This window comes from Adiantum capillus-veneris, chromosome 23 (genome assembly GCF_014529385.1).
Source record: "Adiantum capillus-veneris isolate H3 chromosome 23, ASM1452938v2, whole genome shotgun sequence".
Classification (NCBI taxonomy): Eukaryota; Viridiplantae; Streptophyta; class Polypodiopsida; order Polypodiales; family Pteridaceae; genus Adiantum; species Adiantum capillus-veneris.
Window position 1 is genome coordinate 16394642 of NC_140953.1, and position 26187 is coordinate 16420828.

The window sequence follows — 26187 nt, forward strand, 5'->3', positions numbered from 1 at the left end:
ATCTAGAGGAGTGGTGTGATACTATACTCTGCAATCACACTTGTAGCCTACTCTTGTCCATAAATAAGATTCATAGTTTTGGGTGCAATTGTATGCTGCAACTACGATTCTTCTCTCCAAATTGACTTGATAAGTTGGCTCATCAGGTGGTTGAAGGTATATTGTCCTTGAAGTTTGTTGTGCCATTTCATGCTTGGTGGTTTGAGGGCTTGTTGAATTGTTTGTCTAAAAGGTAAATTGTAAGAGGGTGCTCGGTGAGAGGGCTCCCGTGACCCTAAGATAATTTGTGTATTGGCAACAAGATCAAGTTTTGTGTTGTCTCTCTATTTCTCATCAAGCTTTGTGTGCATCTAGTCTTTAAGGCTAAGACTCGGTTTCTCAAGTTGATTTGTGCGCTTTACCTCTCTCTGGCGTGGTGAATGTTTGTGTTTGGTGTGTGTGGCTATCTTGCATTCCCCTCTCTTTGTGCGTTTGAGTACAAGGAGATATCACGTGAGTCCTAGTTCGCATCTACAACTAGGTGGTGCCCCTTTTCTTGTTTGGTTTCTGGATGTGGGTTGTTGTTGTCTTTGATTGTGCTTGCCCTAGCCCCAATTGAGCAGCACGGGAGCCTCGAAGGGTGTTTAGAGGCCGCTCTTCTTGTTGCCCGCCCCGGACCGCCTCACTGCGTAGTGGTCTCTCTAGATGACAGAGAGTGTGTCAAGGCTCTGAGTCTCTCAAATTGTGAAGCAAGGGGTCCTATTTATAGGTTTCTGGCACTCACAAGCTCTCACAAGCTGTAAAAGGCAGTTGCTTGCAGTTCAAGAAGTCCCCAGGCTGAAGATGGCACCCCTTGCTGCTATTTGAGTCCCTGACAGGTTCCACACAGGTCCACACACTCGCCCCAGCTTCCAGAATTGATTTTTACTAATTTCTCTGATTTTTAATGATGAAAACTAGAAATATCAGTAATTTCTAGAACCTTAGAATAACAAAGTATTTATTGATAATATTACTGAAACCATCCAATTTTAATTAACTAACTTAATTCGTAGTGTAACCTTTCAAAGCCCGTAACTTCTCCAGATTTTATCGGAATTCGGTTCTGAAAAATTCTAGCCCGGAGGTTACTGTGCTTAAGATTCCAAAAATACCATTATTTGCTACGGTTGGACAATTCTACATTGCTTTTTAAATAATCATATTAGTTTGATTAAGCTTTATACAATTTTTAAGGTTTCAAAAACTGGAAACCTTACAATCACCCCAACTTAAGAATTTGAGATGCCCTCATCTCAACCGAAATTGGAAAGATCTTTGAGAAGAGAAATTCATCCTTCCAAGTGGCATCTTCGAAGGGATAACCTTTCCAATTTACCAAATGTTACTAATACTCTAAGAGTTCTTTCTAGTTTCTGGTTGGAGTTACTTGCTAGTCAATATTTCCTCAAGAAACTCTTCGTGTTGAGCCCATCTTAAAAACCTTTACAAACCATTCGTATCATCTCAAAAACCAGGTTAAATCAATTCCATAAAAGATCCATATATCCATGTTGTCAACATGAACGCGGTTCGTCTAACTGACCATTCAGAGCAATCAGCATTCGACAAGTATCATGTATTTCAGCTTTGCCAATCTGAACGCGCTCGGCGTGTTCTTGCCATTCTGAGCAATCTGCGTTCGGCACAAGATCCCACCATTGCACCAGAAGTATCCCTCTATGCTCTAGCCTGGTTGACCAACAATATGGAAAAGGGTTTTAAGAAGTATCATACCAAGAGTTCTTTTTGGCTTCCTATTAGTCTCAAACCTTAATACTTTCATATCTAGGTCATTATCCCAGGGAGATTATCGTGTGCACAAGAATGTGAGTTGGTTTCTTGATAACTACCTCATTTCTAAGATTTGAATTTTTCCTTCCTAACGAGAACCTCTTTATCATTTGCTAGATCTACCCTTAATTTCTTGATTGAATACTAACTTCACTTTAGATTCATTAAGTAATTTCGGAGAAGAAAATCATGTATACCATGACAATATATAAGTAACTCAAGTGTTTACATTATTGATTTATAGTGGTTTACAAAGCTCTAAGATTGCTAACTATGGCCAAGTGAGTGTCTCTTTTATCTTTCTTGTTCATAAGGTTGGTTCTTCTATGATTGCATAAGATCTCGCTCCTCTTGCTCTTCCTCTACCTCGTCCTCCATTTCTACCTCCTCTTATATTATCTCCTTGATTTTGAGGAATGGTTCTAGCAGTAGTTTGAGGGTTTTGCTCTTCAGGACATTTATTTCTATAGTGCCCCATTTGATTTCATCCATAGCACCTAGCATTTGGGAAGGTCTGCTCCAGGTTTACTACTGCAGCTAGTCCACGTTGTTGGTATCCTTGGTTGAAAGTTCCCTTGGCTGTTCCCCTAAAGTTATTAAATCCAGTATAGTTCCTTATGGAGTTGGTTCCTTTGTCTACAAGAGGCTTAGCCCTGAGAAGGGCATCCTGTATTGATGTAGGCCTCATGGCTTCGAGACGTGTACTCAGGGGTTTGTTGAGGCCTTGACAAAAACGGGCAATTTGTTGCTCCATGGTCATCTGGGGAGCATAGCGTTGTAAAGACACAAACTTGGTGTACTACTTGTCTAATGAAAGTCCTAGCTGGCGTAGACCAAAGAACTCGTTCATCTTGATAGCCTGATGTGTAGGAGGGAGATAACGTTCTTTAATTGATTGCTTCATTTTCTCCCAAGATGGACTACTGGTGGGATTATCTCTGCAGTGTTGCTTCCAACAAAGCTTGGCATCTCCACTGAGACAAAACATACCCAACATTGTTTGGTTTTCTAGAGCAGTTCCTTCAGCTTTGAAATAGTCATCCATAGCATCTAACCACGCTTCGGCATCTCGCTCTAAATTGGGTCCCTCTGCTTTGAGAGTAGAGAGTTGAACTTGCTTTAGTAGTAATTTTTTCTCTTGACTAATAGTGTAAAGGCTATTTACGCAAGTACTTCCCTGATATTGAATTAGTGGAATTTAGTACCAGATGAAATCTTTCTTACTTATACTTTTAACGTATCTCCTACGCAAGACTTTTGCACATAGGATGAAGACAATTTCCAAACAATAAACAAAACTACTTATAGCATACCCATGAGAACCATAGTATATACAAAAGTTAATACAGTTCATGAAGATCCTACTATGTACAAAGATGACGATAGTCCTATACGAAAATCTTGAGGACTTTGTGTGGATCAGATATAGGATCAAAATATACAACATCTTTTGGTCCACTAAAACTAGGGCATCCTCCTATGGGCCTAATTCTACATGGGTAGATTACTTTAGACACGTGATCAAACACCCACTGATTTTGTGATACTTGGACATCATCTATTACAAGGGTTTCTTCTGAATTCTCCGTCCCAACGAAAAAGTATACTTCAATCACTTAAAGATCTTCGGCCCATTTGAGTTTCTTCATATTTAGTTCTAAACCTTCTAATTCTCCCTCATCAATGAAGAAAATTCCACCAGATCCTGACCACTTGATTCTCCAAGTGGAAGGAGAAAATCTATTATCCAGCCATTTCATCACGCTTTTTTGCATTGAATAGTCTCAGGACAGGCAAGCCCTCATAAACCTAATGTTGAAATCCATGAATTTGAAGTAGGCATGATGGAAATTTTCCTGCAAGGATGGGGATAATTCTCTCTCTTCCTTCCACTCCCTCTCTTCAATTAAATACGTCTTTAATTGAATTTGTCAAAGATCACGTATTTCAACCTAATGCCTTAAACTTTTCCCTAGGTCCAAGACTTTAATTAACACAGGCTCTGATACCACTTGTGAGATCCCTAGTCCTCCAATACCAAGATCAGGATGGGATCCTTGACATGTCTTTAGGTATAATAAAAGTCAGAGTCTCTAAACAAGAAAAATCCAAGGAATATACGCAGCGGAAACGGGACAACGTATTAAAAGTCCAAAAACTATTTCGGCCCTATATCTCTCACAAATCATTGGGCTAAGGTATCCTCAACCAACGCTTTTTTCCCCCTAACACATGTGAGGGCACAGCTGGTGGTGGACTCCTCTTTCAAGTGAAGAATTTTTCTAAACGTTATAGTGCGCAGAGATCAATAGCTACCTGACTAATCAGGTCCACCCGTCCATCATTGACAACCTTAGTCAATCCCCACTTACCACCCCGCACTCACACATGATTTTTGTGTTGTTTAATTACTACCACATTCTTTTCACAACTAAAACAATGATTCCTTTTAACATTCACAAACTAAATTTCATTAAGACAACCTTTGAAAACAGTATTGAAGACATTCTTTCATCAAGCAAACATCTTTACCCTTAAGACAAGGTACTTTTATTCTGAAGTATCTCTGACCAGTACTAACTTGTCTCAAGACCACCGATACAGGGGTGGAAAAACGGCACCATTCCTTATTTATAAAACCCGGGGTGGAAAAAGCCACCACCCAAAGTCCGGGCACCCATACGCCAACCGGCTGCCCATACAACCGGGAGGTTCCTCCAGGAAAAACTTGAAAGTAATATCCAGAAACACAAACAAGCACGGGATAAAGACTCCAGGTGTGCTGAAGAAACCGCCTCATCCATGATGGTATCACCATCATTACTCATTACCTGGAGTAAAATATTTCCAAGGAATCAAAGGTGTCTTGAGACAAGCTGTCTTAAGGATGGTCAAACATTTCTTTCCTGGATCAATCAATCATAACCCAATCATTTATTTCTTACTTACGATCATTGCTCGTTGGTTTCGTGGAAGTTACCTTTTATTTACAGCCAGTTTATCATTCCTAACCTTAGGTGTGCAATGTTAACTTAAAAATAAACTTTGAAATATTTTAAGTGAACAAAATAGAAATCCACCTGGGACTTCTCGTCCATGTGCTGTTGGGTGGGAGCCCATAGACTTTCCTCCGTTGGCCTATGGCTAGGCCCAGCCTCATGGTCATTAGTGGTTTTATTTCTTTTGTTGCTAATATCCTCTTCCTCGGTAAGAGGATTTCCTATGGTTCTCTTTGGAGCCATGTCGGCAGCCGTTTAATTTAATCAACTAGAGCTTGATCTCTAGTGATTTCTGCATAGCGGTCTCTCTAGATGAGAGAGAGTGTGTCAAGGCTCCGAGTCTCTCAAATTGTAAGGCAAGGGGTCCTATTTGTAGGTTTCTGGCACTCACAAGCTCTCAGAAGCTGTAAAAGGCAGTTGCTTGCAGTTCAAGGAGTCCCCAGGCTGAAGATGGCGCCCCTTGCTGCTATTTGAGTTCTTGGTAGGTTCAACACAGCCCCCCCAACTTCCAGAATCGATTTTTAGTAATTTCTTTGATTTTTAATTATGAAAATTGGAAATATCACTAATTTCTAAAACCTTAGGATAACAAAGTATTTATTAATAATATTACTGAAACTATCCAATTTTACTTAACTAATTTAATTCCTAGTGTAACCTTTGAAAGCCCGTAACTTCTCTAGATTTTATCAGAATTCGGTTCTGAAAAATTCTACCCCGAGGTTTGCTTTGCTTAGGATTCCAAAAATACCAATATTTGCCATGGTCGGACAATTCTACATTGCTTTTTCAATAATCATATCAGTTTGATTAATCTTTATACAATCTTTAAGGTTTCAGAAACTGGAAACCTTACAATCACCCCAACTTTAGAATTTGAGATGTCCTCATCTCAACAGAAATTGGGAAAATCTTTGAGAAGAGAAATTCATCCTCCCAAGTGGCATCTTCAAAGGGATAACCTTTCCACTTTACCAAATGTTACTAATTACTCTAAGAGTTCTTTCTAGTTTCTGGTTGGAGTTAATTGATAGTCAATTTTTCCTCAAGAAACTCTTAGTGTTGAGCCCATCTTAAAAACCTTTACAAACCATTCGTATCATCTCAAAAACCAAGTTAAATCAATTCTATAAAAGACCCATATATCCCTCTTGCCAACATGAACGCGCTCCGTCTAACTGACCCTTCAGAGCAGTCAACATTCGACAAGTATCATGTATTTCAGCTTTGCCAATCTGAACACGCTCGGCGTGTTCTTGCCATTCTGAGCAATCTGCGTTCGGCACAAGCTTCCACCATTGCACTAGAGGTACCCCCTCTGTGCTCTAACCTGGTTGACCAACAATATGTAAAAGGGTTTTAAGAAGTATCATACCAAGAGTTCCTTTCGGCCTGCTATTAGTCTCGTACCTTAATATTTTCATATCTAGGTCATTTTCCCAGGCAGGTTATCGTGTGCACAAGAATGTGAGTTGGTTTCTTGATAACTACCTCATTTCTAAGATTTAAATTTTTCCTTCCTAAGGAGAATGTCTTTATCATTTTCTAGATCTACCCTTAATTTCTTGATTGAATACTAACTTAACTTTAGATTCATTAAGTAATTTTGGAGAAGAAAATCATGTATACCATTACAATATATAAGTAACTCAAGTTTTTACATTATTGATTTATAGTGGTTTACAAAGCTCTAAGATTGCTAACTTTGGCCACGCGAGTGGCTCTGTAACATTTAATGGCCTAAAAACTTGTGTGTAGCGGAAATTAGCATGCACATAGTGGGCATTTCATTAGAATAGATTCCTAATGAGAATTACAAGAGTGCTTGGGTGGAGAGAGCAACAAAAAACATAACACCTAGTTAGATAGCATCAACAATACTTTCAAAAGACAAAGAAATTAAGCGATTGACAACAGTTGAGGACCGGATTTGCATGGAGCGGGTCCCCCCTCCAAAAGGCTTTGTATTATGGTTTCTCCCATCAAGAAAGACATTGTACAATACAATTCTTTGTGTTTCTTCAAGACTAGCTCGTGCAATGAAGATGAAAGCTTTATGCACTAAGCAAAACACTTAGCAAACACAACTTTAATTATCCTCGTTCTCAAACCCAAGACCTCACACACCTTCGAAGATGGTGAGAGCTAGCAGGGTATGAGAGTAGATTGAGAGGAAGAAGGAGTATTTTACGAGAAAGATGTACATCTCCTCACATAATCACTCATATTAGCATAGCTTAGCTTAGTAATTAGCTTGGTAGAGGAGATGAGCATGCATTGAAGCTTGTCTCTTGGTTGGATTTGCATCCACATGCCAAGAGTGTGTTGATGTAGGCTTCTATCTCACAAGCTTGGAGTAGGTGATGAGCTCTCCATTAAAGCTTGGGAAGAGATAGTCTTCTCTTTCTTCACACATGAGATTGTGTGAGTGTGTGTGTGATAATGCCTTGCAAAAATCAGCCCCCTCTCTCTCTTGGGAAGAGATAGTCTTCTCTTTCTTCACACATGAGATTGTGTGAGTGTGTGTGTGTGTGTGATAATGCCTTGCAAAAATCAGCCCCCTCTCTCTCTCTTGGGCGAGCCCTCTTGCTAATTGCTTTTCCAGGCTCCCCATTGGACCTCCCCAAGTCAAGCCAATGGCTATTAAGCAGCATAAGTGATAGCCTTCTAACATGTGTCCCCCCTTCCACTTTTGTGAGAGCTTTAGGTAATTTAATAATTAAACTAAACTCTCATTGTACCCCTTTGCCTCCTGGCCAATAGGAATCAGGCAAGCCATTGGGCTCTTGAATGCTCATTGGACCCCCTGGGAGACTCTCCAATATTCTTCTAGGAGACTTAATTCTCATTGGTTATTTTATTAAGTGTTTTTAAATTAATTAAACTAGATTTACTCTAGCCTAATTCTCATTGGTCCACCTCCAAGGCCATCCAATAAGAATTGGGCACACCTTGTGGGCATCTGGGCTAGGGAGCTGACATGTGCCCCTAATTCCCTTTGTGTAAAGGGAGCCTGTGTGTGTGTGACTTTCTCTCTCATCCCCTAGAAGAATGGCTCGCCCCCTCCCATGTAGGGATATGCAAAGACTTTTTTTTACACACACAAAGCATCCAATTCCCCTAGGGTTGACCTTTGGACATAACCTTTGAATTTTGGAACCTTAGCATTTTGGAAGTCTTAATGGGCTGAACCTTAGGGTCTTTTCAGGCCATTGTTGCACATGGCTCTTTTGCAGATGGCCCCCCTTTTGGATCCCTATTTTCCCTCCTTTGGATCCCTACTGTGGCCGGTCTGCTAGCTTAACCAATATTCCAGCTTTTTCTCCCCTGGAACTTCCCCACATTAAATGATCAGTTTAATATGAGAAAATCATTTCAGAGAATTAGATATTCATTATTATGACATTACCTCTCTCTTGAAATCATAGTCGTCCTCGACTATGGTGTAGAGAAGATAAAGCATATTCATGAGTCCTTTTCTTAGCGGGTAGAGGATCCCTATGTTACCCTACGACATCATTCCACAATCGATGACTAGTCCATTTGGCGCTTGAGAGCCTCAGGTTGCCGCAAGCATGTCTCTACACATAGGTGCATGGAGAATCTTGAAGTTAGTTATGCCATCTAGAGGAGTGGAGTGATACTATACTCTGCAATCACACTTGTAGCCTACTCTTGTCCATAAATAAGATTCACAGTTTTGGGTGCAATTGTATGCTGCAACTACGACTCTTCTCTCCAAATTGACTTGATAAGTTGGCTCATCAGGTGGTTGAAGGTATATTGTCCTTGAAGTTTGTTGTGCCATTTCATGCTTGGTGGTTTGAGGGCTTGTTGAATTGTTTGCCTAAAAGGTAAATTGTAAGAGGGTGCTCGGTGAGAGGGATCCCGTAACCCTAAGACAATTTGTGTATTGGCAACAAGGTCAAGTTTTGTGTTGTCTCTCTGTTTCTCATCAAGCTTTGTGTGCATCTAGTCTTTAAGGCTAAGACTGAGTTGCTCAAGTTGATTTTTGCTCTTTACCTCTCTCTGGCGTGGTGAATGTTTGTGTTTGGTGTGTGCGGCTATCTTGCATTCCCCTCTCTTTGTGCGTTTGAGTACTAGGAGATATCACGTGCGTCCTAGTTCGCATCTACAACTAGGTGGTGCCCCTTTTCTTGTTTGGTTTCTGGCTGTGGGTTGTTGTTGTCTCTGATTGTGCTTGTCCTCCCAACCCCAATTGAGCAGCACGGGAGCCTCGAAGGGTGTTTAGAGGCCGCTCTTCTTGTTGCCCGCCCCGGACCGCCTCAGTAGCTTATCAAATAGCTATTCTACCTGTGGAACGGGAAACCTATTTTTGATAGTGATCCTATTTAGTGCTCTATAGTCGACACACATACGATATGTGCCATCTTTCTTTTGCACTAATAGCACAGGTGAGCAAAATGGAGATGAGCTAGGCCTAATGATGCCCTTCTCAACTAACTCATGCACTTTCCGCATAATCTCCTCTTGTTGAGCTTGAGAAACTCTATAAGGAGGTTTGTTAGGCGGTGAACTTCCTGGAAGAAGTTCAACTGCATGGTCTTTATTACCTCGTTTAGGAGGTAGCTCACAAGGGATGGCGTCAATAAAAACATCTTGAAACCCCTTGAGAAAATTGGATAACTCTAATTCCTTTTGGTTGCTTGTATTTTCTTTTGCTAAAGCATTAGGTTCATTTTGAGAATCTTTAACAAAAATCATGTACACGGAAATAGAGCTCTTTATTGACTTGTTGAAAGCTGGTGTATGTACAATGGGGATAGTGTTACCCATTTCCTTAGCATCTATATACATGTCTTTTTCCCTGAACTTAATCCAGGCGGTCAAACCATGGTGCCCCTAGGATTACATCCTCATGCTTGAGAGGAGAGATAAAGAAGTCCTCTTTGTCCACATAGCCTTGGACATGAAGCCTCAATTTTCCGATTAAGGGAGTGACTAAAGCTTCTTGCCCCTTGAAGGCACTGTCTGCGGGTAGGACATCTCCCATCTCGTAGGATTGTATGCCTAACTTGGTGGCCAACTCTATAGATATAAAATTGTGAGTAGAACGAGGTTCAAAGAGAATAAAAGCATCATGTTCTCTTACCTTTCCCCAAGCATGGTATAGAGGAGATCCTTTGTGGTGAGTTTGGTGAGTCTCCTCCTCTTGGATTTCAACCAAGGAAGCTCTAGGAGGATCTTGACGGTTGTTCTTTTGGGGACAAGCGCGGTACGCATGCCCTTGTTCACCGCACTTGAAACACCGGTTATCCTTGCGATAACGCTCAAGCTCTTCAGGAGAGATTTTGTTCTTACCTTTGTAAAATCCCTTCTCTTTAGCTTTGTTGGAGTTTCCCTTAGGAGACTTTTGGACATTGTCCTTTCCCTTAGGCTCATTGGAACCCTTGTTTTCCGTGGGCTTATTATTTCTTTTATCCCCTGTTTGGAAATTGATTCGAGAGGCCGCCATAGTATGGTGTATTACCGCTGATATGGTACGTGGACTTTGGGAGTTGACATACTCCGCCATTTCTTCGTTTAAGCCTGCACAAAATTGTTGCTTTTGCTCTCCAAAATCCAACTTTTTGAAGACAGTGGCTTTGAGTTGTAGGTCCCAAAACTTGTCTACATATTTGTGGATGGATTCATAGGGAGAGAGCTTTAAGCTTCGCCATTCGGTGAGTACTTTGTCTTTGGCATCCGTGGCCAAAAACTGCTTCATAATGGAAGCTCTTAAAGCTTTCCATGTTCATGGAGCTTCACCGTTGGCTCGTAGGCTGGACCACCATTGCTTGGCGGAATTTTGAAAGTGCATAGCTACATGGCGTAGCTTAGAGGACTCTGTGAAGCCCTCATCTCCAAACGCCACATCGAATTGCTGGATAAAGGCCAAGACTTTGTCCGTAGCACCAAAGGTATCATCATAGGTAAGGAAAGAGATGCTCTTCCCTCCCTCTTTGAATTTCTTCAGCTTGGATGACCTCTTCGATGTGGCATAGGATTTCCTATGGCCTCTTCTTTTTTATGGTTCAAAGGTTGCACCATCACTTTCTTCAGAAGGTGAAGAATTTGAAGAAGGTGGAGAAGAGGGTGACCTCTTTCTCGCCTTTTTCTTGTCTTGATCTTCGTTGTCTTCACCATCACTTTCATAAGAGGAAGAGGATGAAGAAGATGGAGAAGAGGGTGTCCTCTTTCCTGCCTCTTTGAATTATGGCGTGGAGAAGAGTGTGATGGTCTTCTCCGCTTTGGTGGTGATGGAGAGCGTTTAGCCCGCCGTCTTCGTGGAGCCATCTCCGCCGAGGTGGCGGGAGACTCACTTCTTTCTCGTTACTTCGATGGAGGCTCTTGAGTTCTCCTTTGGGAAGGAGATGCATCATCAAGAAGTAAATTCTTGAGCCCTTCATATGGATTCTCTTCTTCTTCCCGAATCAGAGAGAGACCTCTTTTGGTAGTCTCACAAGGAGGCTTCCTAGGTGTTCTCTCGTCATGGTGATGAGCTTGGAGAATCCCATGAGCACAGAGCTGCCATTGCACTTCGCTTTGGAGAGATGGATTGCCCATGGATTGTTGAAGCCTAGAAACAAGGTAGTTAACAAGCATTGAAGCATCATTAGTAGCTTACTCATGAGCAAAATCAAAGTTATCAACATTAATTTCACTCTCTTTACTATTGTCAGCCAATCTAACAACTTTTAGGTGTAAAATTTTTAGGTGTACTTTGGCACTTCAAGCCCTAGTTGCTACTCCTCTTTACCCCTTTAGAAAAAGCACTCAAGCTATTATACCCGCGGCTCGAATACCATTGATTGCAAGGAATAGAAGAGAGGGTCTTTCGACACCAAAACAGCACCGGCTCCTGTCAAGCTTGTAATAGCTCAATAGTGGTTAAGCCGTAGGCAAGCCCCGTAGGACTCCACTATTAAGATCATAGCTCTCAACAGTGATGCCCCGTTAACTGCACGAAGGCAAGCGCACTGCAAGGCTGAAAAATCCCTATTCTACTTACTCACAGGCAATTAATAATACCAACCATTTATAGCTAGCTTGAGGACCTCCCTTCTTGAGCAAGAAAAGAGAAACCTTGTGCTCTGATACCAATGTAACATTTAATAGCCTAAAAACTTGTGTGTAGCGGAAATTAGCATGCACATAGTGGGCATTTCATTAGAATAGATTCCTAATGAGAATTACAAGAGTGCTTCGGTGGAGAGAGCAACAAAAAACATAACACCTAGTTAGATAGCATCAACAATACTTTCAAAAGAGATAAAAATTAAGCTATTGACAACAGTTGAGGACCGGATTTGCATGGAGCCGGTCCCCCCTCCAAAAGGCTTTGTATTATGGTTTCTCCCATCAAGAGAGACATTTTACAATACAATTCTTTGTGTTCCTTCAAGACTAGCTTGTGCAATGAAGATGAAAGATTCATGCACTAAGAAAAACACTTAGCAAACACAACTTTAATTATCCCCGTTCTCAGACCCAAGACCTCACACACCTTCGAAGATGGTGAGAGCTAGCAGGGTATGAGAGTAGATTGAGAGGAAGAAGGAGTATCTTACGAGAAAGATGTACATCTCCTCACATAATCACTCATATTAGCATAGCTTAGCTTAGTAATTAGCTTGGTAGAGGAGATGAGCATGCATTGAAGCTTGGCTCTTGGTTGGATTTACATCTCACAAGCTTGGAGTAGGTGATGAGCTCTCCATTATAGCTTGGGAAGAGATAGTCTTCTCTTTCTTCACACATGATATTGTGTGAGTGTGTGTTTGATAATGCCTTGCAAAAATCAGCCCCCTCTCTCTCTTGGGCGAGCCCTCTTGCTAATTGCTCTTGCAGGCTCCCCATTGGACCTCCCCAAGTCAAGCCAATGGCTATTAAGCAGCATAAGTGATAGCCTTCTGACACGTGTCCCCCTTTCCCCTTTTGTGAGAGCTTTAGGTAATTTAATAATTAAACTAAACTCTCATTGGACCCCTTTGCCTCCTGGCCAAAGGAATCAGGCAAGCCATTGGGCTCCTGAATGCTCATTGGACCCCTTGGGAGACTATCCAATAGTCCTTTAGGAGACTTAATTCTAATTGGTTCTTTTATTAAGTGTTTTTAAATTAATTAAACTAGATTTACTCTAGCCTAATTCTCATTGGTCCACCTCCAAGGCCATCCAATAGGAATTGGGCACACCTTGTGGGCATCTGGGCTAGGGAGCTGACATGTGTCCCTAATTCCCTTTGTGTAAAGGGAGCCTGTGTGTGTGTGACTTTCTCTCTCATCCCCTAGAAGAAGGGATCGCCCCCTCCCATGTAGGGATATGCAAAGACTTTTTTTTACACACACAAAGCATCCAATTCCCCTAGGGTTGACCTTTGGACATAACCTTTGAATTTTGGAACCTTAGCATTTTGGAAGTCTTAATGGGCTGAACCTTATTGTCTTTTTAGCCCATTGTTGCACATGGATCTTTTGCAAATGGCCCCCCTTTTGGATCCCTATTTTACCTCCTTTGGATCCCTACTGTGGCCGGTCTGCTAGCTTAACCAATATTCTAGCTTTTTCTCCCCTGGCACTTCCCCACATTAAATGATCAGTTTAATATGAGAAAATCATTTAGGAGAATTAGATATTGATTATTATGACAGGCTCTTTTATCTTTCTTATTTATAATGTTGGTTCTCCTATGATTGCATAAGATCTGGCTCCTCTTGCTCTTCCTCTACCTCGTCCTCCATTTCTACCCTCTCTTACATTATCTCCTTGATTTTGAGGAATGGATCTAGCAGTAGTTCGAGGGTTTTTCTCTTCAGGACAGTTATTTCTATAGTGCCCCATTTAATTGCATCCATAGAACCTAACTTTTGGGAAGGTCTGCTCCAGGTTTACTACTGCAGCTAGTCCACGATGTTGGTATCCTTCGTTGAAAGTTCCCCTGGCTCTTCCCCTAAAGTTATTAAATCCATTATAGTTCCTTATGGAGTTGGTTCCTTTGGATGCAAGAGGCTTAGCCCTGAGAAGGGAATCCTGTATTGATGTAGGCCTCATGGATTCGAGACGTGTACTCAGGGGTTTGTTGAGGCCTTGACAAAAACGGGCAATTTGTTGCTCCATGGTCATCTGGAGAGCATAGCGTCGTAAAGACACAAACTTGGTGTAGTACTCCTCTAATGAAAGTCCTAGCTGGTGTATACCAAAGAACTTATTCATCTTGATAGCGTGATGTGCAGGAGGGAGATAACGTTCTTTGATTTCCTGCTTCATATTCTCCCAAGATGGACTACTCGTGGGATTATCTCTGTAGTGTTGCTTCCACCAAATTTTGGCATCTCCACTGAGACGGAACATACCCAACATTGTTTGGTTTTCTAGAGCAGTTCTTGCAGCTTTGAAATAGTCATCCATAGCATCTAGCCACGCTTCGGCATCTCGCTCTAAATTCGGTCCCTCTCCTTTGAGAGTAGGGAGTTGAACTTGCTTTAGTAGTAATTTTTTCTCTTCACTAACAGTGTAAAGGCTATTTACTCAAGTATTTCCCCTAGATTGAATTAGTGGAATTTAGTACCATATGAAGTTTTTCTTACTTATACTTTTAACTTATCTCCTACTCAAGTTTTTCACATGGGATGAAGACAATTGCCAAACCATAAACAAAACTACTTATAGCATACCCATGAGAACCATAGTATATACAAAAGTTAATACATTTCATGAAGATCCTACTATGTACAAAGATGACAATAGTCCTATACTAAAATCTTGAGGACTTTGTGTGGATCGGATATAGGATCAAAATATACAACATCTTTTGGTCCACTAAAACTAGGGCCTACTCCTATGGGCCTAATTCTACTTGGTTAGGTTACTTTAGACACCTGATCAAACACCCACTGATTTTGTGATACTTGGACATCATCTATTACAAGGGTTTCTTCTGAATTCTCCGTCCCAATTATACTTGAATCACTTGAAGATCTTCAGCCCATTTGGGTTTCTTCATATTTAGTTCTAAACCTTCTAATTCTCCCGCATCAATAAAGAAAATTCCACCAGATCCTGGCCACTTGCTTCTCCAAGTGGAAGGAGAAAATCTATTATCCATCCATTTTATCATGCTTTTTCGCATTGAATAGCCTCGGGATAGGCAAGCCCTCATAAACCTATTGTTGAAATCCATGAATTTTAAGTAGGCCTAATGGAAATTTTCCTGCAAGGATGGGGATAATTCTCTCTCTTCCTTCCACTCCCTCTCTTCAATTAAATACGTCTTTAATTGAATTTGTCAAAGATCACGTATTTCAACCTAACGCCTTAAACTTTTCCCTAGGTCCAAGACTTTAATTAACACAGGCTCTGATACCACTTTTGAGATCCCCAGCCCTCCAATACCAAGATCGGGATGGGATCCTTGACAGGTCTTTAGGTCTAATAAAGTTAGAGTCTTTAAATAAGAAAAATCCAAGGAATATACCTTTACCATTAACAATGGCTGGGGTCTATAGCCTTAGAAGAAGACCTAGTCCTGTCTCGCAGCGGAAACAGGACAACGTATTAAAAGTCCAAAAAACTATTCCGGCTCTATATCTTTCACAAATTGGGCTAAGGTATCCTCAACCAACGCTTTTTTCCCCCTAACACATGTGAGGGCATAGCCGCTGGTGGACTCCTCTTCCAAGTGAAGAATTTTTCTAAACGTTATAGTGCGCAAGGATGGATATCTACCTGACTAATCAGGTCCACCCGTCCATGATTCACAACCTTAGTCAATCTCCACTTACCACCCCGCACTCACACATGATTTCTATGTTGTTTAATCACTACCACATTCTTTTCACAACTAAAACAATGATTCCTTTTAACTTTCACAGCTGAATTTCATTACACGACCTTTGAAAACAGTATTGAAGACATTCTTTCAGCAACAAACAAACATCTTTAGACTTAAGACAAGGTACTGTCATTCTGAAGTATCTCTGATCAGTACTGACTTGTCTCAAGACCACCTATATAGGGGTGAAAAAACGACACCCATTCCTTATTTATAAAAACCGGGGTGGAAAAAGCCATCACCCAAAGTCCGGGCGTCTATACGCCAACTAGCTGCCCATACAACCGGGCGGTTCCTCTAGGATAAACTTGAAAGTAATATCCACAAACACAAAGAAGCACGGGGTAAAGACTCCACGCGTGCTGAGGAAACCAACTCATCCATGATGGTATCGCCATCATTACTCATTACCTGGAGTAAAATTTTCCAAGGAATTAGAGGTGTCTTGAGACAAGCTGTCTTAAGGATGGTCAAACATTTCTTTCCTAGATCAATCAATCATAACCCAATCATTTCTTTCTTACTTACGATCATTGCTTGTTGGTTTCATGGAAGTTACCTTCCATTTACAGCCAGTTTATCATTCCTAACCTTACGTATGCAATGTTAACTTAAAAATGAACTTTATAAGATTTTAAGTGAACAAAATAGAAATCCACCTGGGACTGCTCGTCCATGCGTTGTTGGGCGGGAGCCCGTAGACTTTCCTCCATTGGCCTATGGCTAGGGCCAGTGTCATGGTCATTAGTGGCTTTATTTATTTTGTTGCTAATATCCTCTTCCTTAGTAAGAGGATTTCCTATGGTTCTCTTTGGAGCCATGTCGACAGCCATTTAATTTAATCAACTAGAGCTTGATCTCTAGTGATTTCTGTGTAGCGGTCTCTCTAGATAAGAGAGAGTGTGTCAAGGCTTCGAGTCTCTCAAATTGTGAAGCAAGGGGTCCTATTTATATGTTTCTGGCACTCACAAGCTCTCACAGGCTATATAAGGCAGTTTCTTGCAGTTCAAGGAGTCCCCAGGCTGAAGATGACCCCCCTTGCTACTATTTGAGTCCCTGGCAAGTTCCACACAGCCCGCCCCAGCTTCCAGAATCGATTTTTAGTAATTTCTTTGATTTTTAATGATGAAAATTGGAAATATCAGTAATTTCTAAAACCTTAGGATAAGAAAGTCTTTATTAATAATATTTACTGAAACCATCCAATTTTACTTAACTAATTTAATTCCTAGTGTAACCTTTCAAAGCCCGTAACTTCTCTAGATTTTATCGGAATTCGGTTCTGAAAAATTCTAGCCTGGGGTTTGCTGTGCTTAAGATTCCAAAAATACCAATATATGCCACGGTCGGACAATTCTACATTGCTTTTTCAATAATCATATCCGTTTGATTAAGCTTTATACAATCTTTAAGGTTTCAAAAACTGGAAACCTTACATAATATAACCTTGGAGGGGAATAGCTCTGAAGAGTCAGGGGTGCAGGGAATGGAGTATTCACGTGAACACTCTCCAAGATCATGGGGTCTATGTTGATCATGAATGGCTAATTTAGTTCCCCACCCCCCTCATTACATTGTTAGCTCCATGTTTTGAGCGAGTGGCTCTACTAAAAGTTTTCTTTAATCGGCTAAGCATGCTTAGCCCATACCATGGGCTCATTGCATGCATATCTTGGCTTGAGCTATGTGGATTAGGCAACGGGTAACCCTCCACGATGTCGTAGTCAAAGGAGACACAATATGTGGGTCCTGAGTGGTACTACCTTGGGTTCTTGCTGACGGTTTAGAGCCTAAGGTAGAGGAATAATGAGTGCCTGTGTAAACAGAGAAACTCTTGATGTGCTCATCCTCTAGCATACGACCAAAGCATAGATGCATGTGACCTCAACACTCTTTAGGTGTTGGTGAGTGCCCATGAAGGCCGGTCTTGTAGTTTTTTAGGTGTTTACAACCCAATTTTTTTGTATTTTGGTCCCATTTTTTAATCAAGCCAAGGAATATGGCGTGAAATAGCTCAAAACGAGCATCTTGGCTAGAGGGACGTGCCGTGCTTTACAACCCCTGATTCGGTTACGTACAACCCTCGGGATCCTAAAACTAGTCTTTTCCTAGGTAGAGAGAGGGCTAGAATTAGTAAGTCCAAAGGGTGAGTGTGAAGGGGACGGTGGAGGACTTGAGGAACCTGTTCCACATGCTCTCCCTTCACTTGATATCCTAGTCTTTCTATATAAGGTAGTGTGAGTAGTATATCATAAAACTGAGGATCAAGGCCTGGACTTGGGCTTGGGGAAAGATCCCGATCCCTTCCTTTTAGAATAATATTTTTTAATTTTAATTTCAGGATTTCTTTTTAGTCCCAAATATCCTGATTATTTTTTTAAAAAAAACTTTTGTTGAGGATAATGTGGCCGCGTGGACGCGGAGCTCCCACGCGCACACATCACCTCCTAGCTCTGTCTAACCTCCTTACAGATAATTAACAGATAATTAACTGTCTAACACAAAATTGCACACTCACACACAGTCAACTCTGTTGCTCACTGTCTACTCTACTTCTCGCTATCTATACTCACTAACACCTGAACAATACAGATCTTGGAAAACTAACAAAAACAAAAACGTGCTAATCTGCCCTTTACAGTCAATTAATAGTTGTCACAGAACTCAACAAAAAACAAAAAACGGATGGAATAAAATCTTCCAGAGGTAGCAATGAGTGCTCCTCAAGCTTAATGCAAGGATGTCCCGGACAACGACGCCAAAAATGTACGCTTTGCCATACGTGTCGAAGGCTAGGAACTTGCATGTGCACTGTGTGCGAGCCTCAAAAGGCTGCAAACACACAGCTAGAGAGTCTTAGCAAGCCCAAAGAACAATGGTGTGTCACTCACCTCTCAATGCTTCCGTCGTGAAAGATCTTGTGCTGCAAAATCAAGAAGGAGCTGCTGCCAATGCCGCGCTTTACCGCCTCCCGCTATCGATGTTTCCGTAATGCTCGATCACACTCTCTCGTTTATCTCTCTCTCTCTCTCTCTCTAGCACACACACACACACACACACACACACACACACACACATACACAAAGGAGAAGGAGATAGAGATGGAGCAAGAGCACTTCTTAGCTTAAACCTTAGAGAATAAGAGTTTTTAGGTCAAATGGACCTTTTATAAGAGTTTAACCCATTCACACATGGGTGCCCATAGTGGCTGGTCAAAGTAAAAATAATATCAAATGAGATATGTGGCGCGCCTCTCATCGCCGATCACCCAAACACCTATAGGACCGACAAGACCACTCTGTGACTCAGAAGAATGTGATATCCGTGGATGTTTACTGGCCAATGCCCATTTGCCGGGGTGAGCACCAAGCGATGGTGAGCGTTGGGAAGTTCCCCAAGCCTCCTATTTGCTCGGTGATGACTCCACTGTCACATGTAATGACGTTAACACCAAGGTCAACACCAAGCGATAGGGAGCGTTGGGAAGTCTCCAAGCTTCCTATTTTCACAGTATTGACTCCACTGCATGACTTGTAATCACATCACCAAAACGGTCTCCATCATCGATTACACCAAGGTCAACACCAAGTGATAGGGAGTGTTGGGTAGTCCCCAAGCTTCCTATTTGCCCAATATTGACTCCACTATCTGACTTGTCGGTTAACATGCATCAACGATGGCTCCTTCTTCTTTGCAGCACATGATCCTTCACGAAAAAAGCATTGAGTGGTGAGTGACACAACTCTGTCCCTTTGAGCTTACTAGGCTCTTCTAGTTGTGTATTTGCAGCTTTTTGAGGCTTGCACACAATGCACATGCAAGTCCCAGCTTTGATACCTACAGCAAAGCGTACATTTTTGGTGCCATTTCTGGGAAATGCATTGCATTAATCTTGAAGAACACTCAGTGCTACCTCTAGAAGCTATTTGTTTTTTGTATTGTTTTGTTAGCTAGTGTTACGTGACTGTAAAGGGCAAATAGCAAGTTTTTGTCAGTTTCTATTAAGTGGCTATAAGCTCTATTAGTGTTGCATTGTACTGTTTTTATTAGTTTTGCAAGATCTGTAATGAGCAGGTATTAGTAAACCTGTTAGTGAATATTCATAGGGAGAAGTAGAGTAGACAATGAGCAGTAGAGTTGACTGTCTGAGTGTGCAGAGTACTGTGTTTGACAGTGTGTTAGTAGAGGTAGCTAGAGTTAATTAGGTGTAATTAGTCGTGTTAGTTGGAAAGAGGCTAGACAGAGTTTGCAGGAACTGCTATGTGCACCTGGGAGCTTGGCATCCACACAGCCTCATTATCCTCAGAAAAAGTTTTTTTTTTTTAAATGGAAAAAAAACGCTCGGGATATTTGGGAATAAAATGAAAACTCAAAACAAAAATTTAAAAAACTTATCTTAAAAGGAAGGCATCAGGATCTTCCCCCAAGCCCAAGCCCAGGCTGAGGCCTCAGTCCTCAGTCTTATGATATACTATATACACAACTTTATATATAAAGACTAGGACCTCAAGTGAAGGGAGGGCATGTGGGGCAAATTCCTCAAGTCCTCCACCATCCCCTTCACACTCACCCTTTGGACTTACTAATTCTAGCCCTCTCCCCACCTAGGAAAAGACTAGTTCTAGGATTTCGAGGGCTGGACGTAACTGAATCGGGGACTGTAAAGCACGGCACATCCCCCTAGCCAAGATGCTGGTTTTTAACTATCGCATGCCATATTTCGTGCCTCGGTTAAAAAAAGGGACCAAAAATAATAATAAAATTTGGGTTGTAAACACCTAAAAAACTACGTGAGCGGCCTTCACGGGCACTCACCAACACCTCTAGAGTGTTAAGGTCACATGCACCTACGCTCTGGTCTTGTGCTAGAGGACGAGCACAGAGAGAGTGTCTCCATTTAGGTGGGCACTCATTATTCCTCTACCTTAGGCTCTAGGCCCTCAACAGGAACCCAAGGTAGTACTACTCAGAACCCACATATTGCGTCTAGTGACTCTTCCTCTCACTACGACGTCATGGAGGGTTACCCAATGCCTAATCCTAATAGCTCAAGCTAGGACATGCATGCCATGGGCCCACGGTCAGCATGCTTAGCCACTTGAAGAAAACCTTTAGTAAAGACACTCGCTCCGAACATCGAGCTAACGATGTAAATGAGGGGGGTGGGGAAGTAAATTCTCCATTCATGACCAACATAGACCCCATGCTCCTGGAGAACGTGCATGTCAATACTCCATTCACTGCACCCCGTGAATCTTCAGAGCTATTCCCCTCCAAGTTTATATTACCAGATGGTAGAAGCCTTTCCGAAGTGTAAGAGGTTGAGCGGTATATTATTGCCGCTAGGAAAAAGGAAATTGAGAGCTTACGTACGACAGAGCAAAGGAGAGAGTTAAAAGCAAAAGCCCCTATGTCAACATCCATGCCAGGCGAGCAATTGAGTGCTCCTGAACTAGCGACATCTAAGGGTCAACCCATAGAGAGCCACATTGCATCGAGTTCAAAGGACACCCCTAGCAACTCAATCCTAAATAGAACGTTCCTAGATGAGAACTGGGAGTACAAACTAAAAACGAAAACTCTAACCGATCTATACACAGATCACACCTAACACGTGGGTTGGTTAGATGTCCTACAATCCACAACGGGTGCCACTAGTGTAGAGGATCAACAACAAAGAGTTTGTGAGGTCATCCATAGGGTTATTGAGGTAGAGAGATAGAATAAGGGGATCCACATGCCTTCAATGGGTCTCATGAGATTCTTGGATACAAGGAAGGCTAAACAACCAACCTTATTGAAAATGGAGACTCCCTCGGTAAGTCTGATGGATACTCCTTATGTTGTTTTTTCGGGGCTCTCAGTGCAATTTGAGCCCACAAGTGATAGCTTTACCTTTCCAAGTCTAGCTCATCTTTCCCTTGATGAGACCGTGGCTACCATGCCTACCCCAATGATGGGCATGCCAAGAAACATGCCATGGGTCCCATTTGTCAGTAAAGCACCACTACATGGTAGCTCAATGCCGACAACAGTACCTACAAGTGTGTATCAATCATATGCACCTATAGGTCCTCGTGCTCATATAGATCCTACCCCTCCCATTGTTTCAACAAATTATGCTCCACAACCACAACACCCAAGCTCTTTATTAAATGGGACCATGTCACATCCGAAGTCTACTATGACTAGGGCCACACATATGAACTTTGGGCCACCACATGGTACAACACCGTACCAAACTTGGAACCCAAGGGCTTCCTATGTGCCAAGCCCAATGCAAATACATATTCCACATGTAGTCTCTGGAGTGCCTTCACCCACAGTTCCTACTCACTTAGGTGACCTGTAAATATTTGCTCAAGCTATCGATCAATCTATTGTTGAGAATATGCATAACACGCCTGATAGAGAGCCTAGAAGTAAGGCAGTACAAATAGCCAAGCTCACACAAAAATTTAGTGGAGACGGAGATGTGAGAAAGCATATCGAAGTGTTTGAACAAGTATGCGATTCTCTAGGAGAACACAATGACCTGCATAAGAGTAATGCTTTAAGCCTGACCTTAAGTGGAAAGGTTGGGGATTGGTATAGAACCCTAAGGGTGGAAAAAAAACAATTTATCCTACTCTTAGGAGACTGCTCTTGAAAGAATACATACGCGATGAAGTTCTTTGGGGTGTAGCATCTCAGCTTCAAAAAGCCCAACAAGAGGAAGGAGAGTCTGTGAGAGACTTTATTAGTCGCTTGAAGCATTTGAATTCTTGTTGTAATCCAAATGAGCACTTCAATAATAACCAATTGCTTGATAGATTCATTAGGGAATTACGACATGAGGATATCTACAATGGCCTATTCATTAGAGGTATCACCACTTGGGAAGCAGTCACCACCAATGCGATCCAATTGGAGGATAATTTAATGATTCAAGGAGAAAGAGTGTCTGTTTAGTCTAAATCTACTAGCTCACAAGCATCGGGGCGTCATCCCATGACCCTAAAGCCTATTGCTAAGGAGCTAAAGATATCTGTGATGACTTTAGCAGATCTCACCAAGTTCATTCAAGAGAGTCTTAGCCCTGGGGATTCACTGTGTTTTTTCGTACGGTACCACATGAGTGTACAATAGGGAGGGTTTTAAATTTTGTACATAAGCGTATCCAATAGGGGTAGCCCCTCATTATTTCATACTCATACCGTACACATAAGGGAAGGGGGGGGGGGGGGGAGGAGGATGGTTACTTTGGGGCTACATTCAACTACCTGAGCCACCTTAAATACATTAGTAAGCCCCTGTGTGTGTGTGTGTGTGTGTGTGTGTGTGTGTGTGTGTGTGTGTGTGTGTGTGTGTGTGTGTGTGAGCACTCCTTGAGAGATTACGAAGTGCTAAGAAGACTCACATTCTGTCTAGTCACGTGGCTGCTCTTGCGTGTGACCGAGGTGTTAAACGTAGGTTTTGGGTTTAATGTTTTGAGGCCTTTGTTTTGTAGTTTTGAGCTCTATCTCCTACAGCAAGTTCGCGTTCTCAACGGTGTCCTTGTGCCTCATCTTATTAAGATTCCTCTTTTTAGACTTCTTTGGAAAGGATGATGACGATGCGAGGAGGAGTTTGTGCTAACGCTCATGATGGGAGGCCAGGAGGATGGCCGTGAAGCGAGCACAACTAGGCGAGCAAATGATCAATTTTGCAAGTATGCAACAAAGCCAGTGAGCAAAGCCCTTAAGGTTCTTTCACACACACACACATACACACAGAGAGAACTTTAAAGTTGAAATGAAATAAAACTAGATGAAATTATACCTTTTCACAAAAATGTTGCTCTGTAGATGTCAAAATGAGATGAAATTATATTTTTTCATAAAAATGATCAAATGATCAATTTTTCAAGTTTGCAACAAAGCCAGTGAGCAAGGCTCTTAAGGTTCTTTTTCAGAGAGAGAGAGTCAGAGAGAGAGAGAGAGAGAGAGAGAGAGAGAGAGAGAGAGAGAGAGAGAGAGAGAGAGAGAGAGAGAGAGAGAGAGAGAGAGAGTTGAAATGAAATAAAACTAGATGAAATTATACCTTTTCACAAAAATGTTGCTATGTAGATGTCAAAATGAGATGAAATTATATTTTTTCATAAAAATGAGCAAATGCTCAATTTTGCAAGTTTGCAACAAAGCCGGTGAGCAAGGCTCTTAAGGTTCTTTTTCAGAGAGAGAGAGAGTCAAAGAGAGAGAGAGAGAGAGAGAGAGAGAGAGAGAGAGAGAGAGAGAGAGAGAGAGAGAGAGAGAGAGACAGAGAGAGAGAGAGAGTTGAAATGAAATAAAACTAGATGAAATTATACCTTTTCACAAAAATGTTGCTCTGTAGATGTCAAAATGAGATGAAATTATATTTTGTCATAAAAATGAGCAAATGATCAATTTTGCAAGTTTGCAACAAAGCCAGTGAGCAAGGCTCTTAAGGTTCTTTCACAGAGAGAGAGTCAAAGAGAGAGAGAGAGAGAGAGAGAGAGAGAGAGAGAGAGAGAGAGAGAGAGAGAGTTGAAATCAAATAAAATTAGATGAAATAATATCTTTTTCACAAAAATGTTGCTATGTAGATGTCAAAATGAATTAAAATTATATGAAATTATATTTTTTTCATAAAAATAATACTTTGGGTCAACACATTGAAGAACAAAGATATTCTTGATTTTAAACCCTTGCAAGATGGACATAAATAATAGACACATTGAAGAACTAAGATATTCTTAGTTTTAAACCCTTGCGAGATGGACATAAATAATCGTCACAAAAACCTTTGAGCCTTCAACCTGCTTAGGTTCGTTTGGCTTGTGTGAGCATATCATGCACAATATTGGGAGCTATTTTTCTTTGGTGAATATGCATGCTAACGTGCACATCTTGACCAAGAGTTATCAAGAACACATAGTATAAGTGTGAACAGCAAGATATCTTTTCTTCAAAGAAACACGTTCTTGAAATTCCTTGCACGAGCACGATGGATTCTTCCAAACCACAACATCAATCAGCTCTGGATCTGAATCCGCTGAGTTCCACACCTTCAGTTTGAACACCTCTTCAATGCCAATCTTCTTCACCACAGTATCTTCCACATGCATTCTTCGAGTCAATGCATAAGTTACTTGTGTATATGCAAGCTTTGACACACCTGGTCTGTAAGGAAGGCACTGCCTCTCCTCTACATTTGGGTCACTTGTCAGTGGGATTGTGGCATCAATGACTGCCTGAAATTGTGTCAATTGAAAACCAAAGTCAAATCCTCCAACCACTAACTTATTTGCCTCTACTATCTTCATGTGTGTCCGTTTTTCAATCGGCCAATTTGTGGGAAGACTACTAGGAGCATGTAGCACAACCTTACTAATGTTCCAGCAATGTCTGACATCTGTGTTGCAAAAGTAGCAAAACTTCTCCTTCTTCCATTGGACCATCTGGCAGTCACTCCTGAAGCACGGTGCTATCTCACCCCCGCAAACAAGTGCATCACATTTCTTTCCAGATGCCCAGTTGCTACACTTGATCGTACTCGCCATCGACACTCTCCTCAATGCCCACATGGTGGGATGCACTTCCACCTCACATGCCTCAAGATCATGCAATAGGCTTTCAGCATTGTCTCCTACTTTACCCTTTCCATGAATGATAGCTTCTTGTCTGTCTACTGTGAAATAGTTGTACTCCGGACGATGGCTGCACCTTGCTTCATCTTTGTTGTCCTCTTTATCCAGTGACCTCTTGACCCGAAGGGTCTTCTTTTCACCTTTAAAGTTAATTCGTTGCGAAAACATTGGAGTTCTAGAAATTGCATCATCCACTACCTTTGTAGTTTCAACCGGTGATGGTGTTTTGGCATGTCGTGATATTGCTCTATCGATCAACACCTCTAGAGTAGGCCCCGTTCCAATCAGCTTCCCCTCAAAGAAAGAAAGCTTCCTTGCACATTGAAAGTACGCATTGACAAGGTCGGTGATGCATGCATCATACATACTAATTTTATGTTTATACCCCTCTCCAGCGAGCCATGAACCATGCTTAGATTCTGAAAGATTAGTCCTTGGCACCAGTGCATTGTCTATGGGCTCATTGTCCACAAGCACAAAGTTGCCCCAACGACTAGCCCTGTGATGCCACCAACCAAGCCAACTCTCAAGCTTCCGAATTGATCTATCCAATGCCTTCCCTGTTGTCCACCATGACCTTATTCGCCTAAAATGCTCAAGTGCATCAGACCTAGTAGATGCATTTCTCCAACTCTCACACATGTCTAGATGGGTGGCCCTAAAGGGTGATGCAATATATCGATCTGTATGAATTCTGAGGCTTTCCTTCCAATGGAAAAGGAAAGATCTCTCTCGAACAACCATCTCCTTTCCATCATTGAACACAGCTCTCACTGCACGCCAATTTGCACCTGCTTCATCAGCCATGAACCCTGCAAATTGCGGTTTTCTACCACCATGCTCTATCACGACCCTTACTAAGTTCTCCCAGAACATAATCTGCACCACCTCGTCCTCCTCTCTAAACTCACAAGTGG

General features: G+C 41.7%; 1 pseudogene; it reads right to left on the reverse strand.

Annotated features, from left to right (window-relative positions):
- Nucleotides 1-24443: 24443 nt before the first annotated feature.
- LOC147427459 (uncharacterized) lies at nucleotides 24444-25183 on the reverse strand (annotated as a pseudogene).
- Between the last annotated feature and the right edge of the window lie 1004 nt (nucleotides 25184-26187).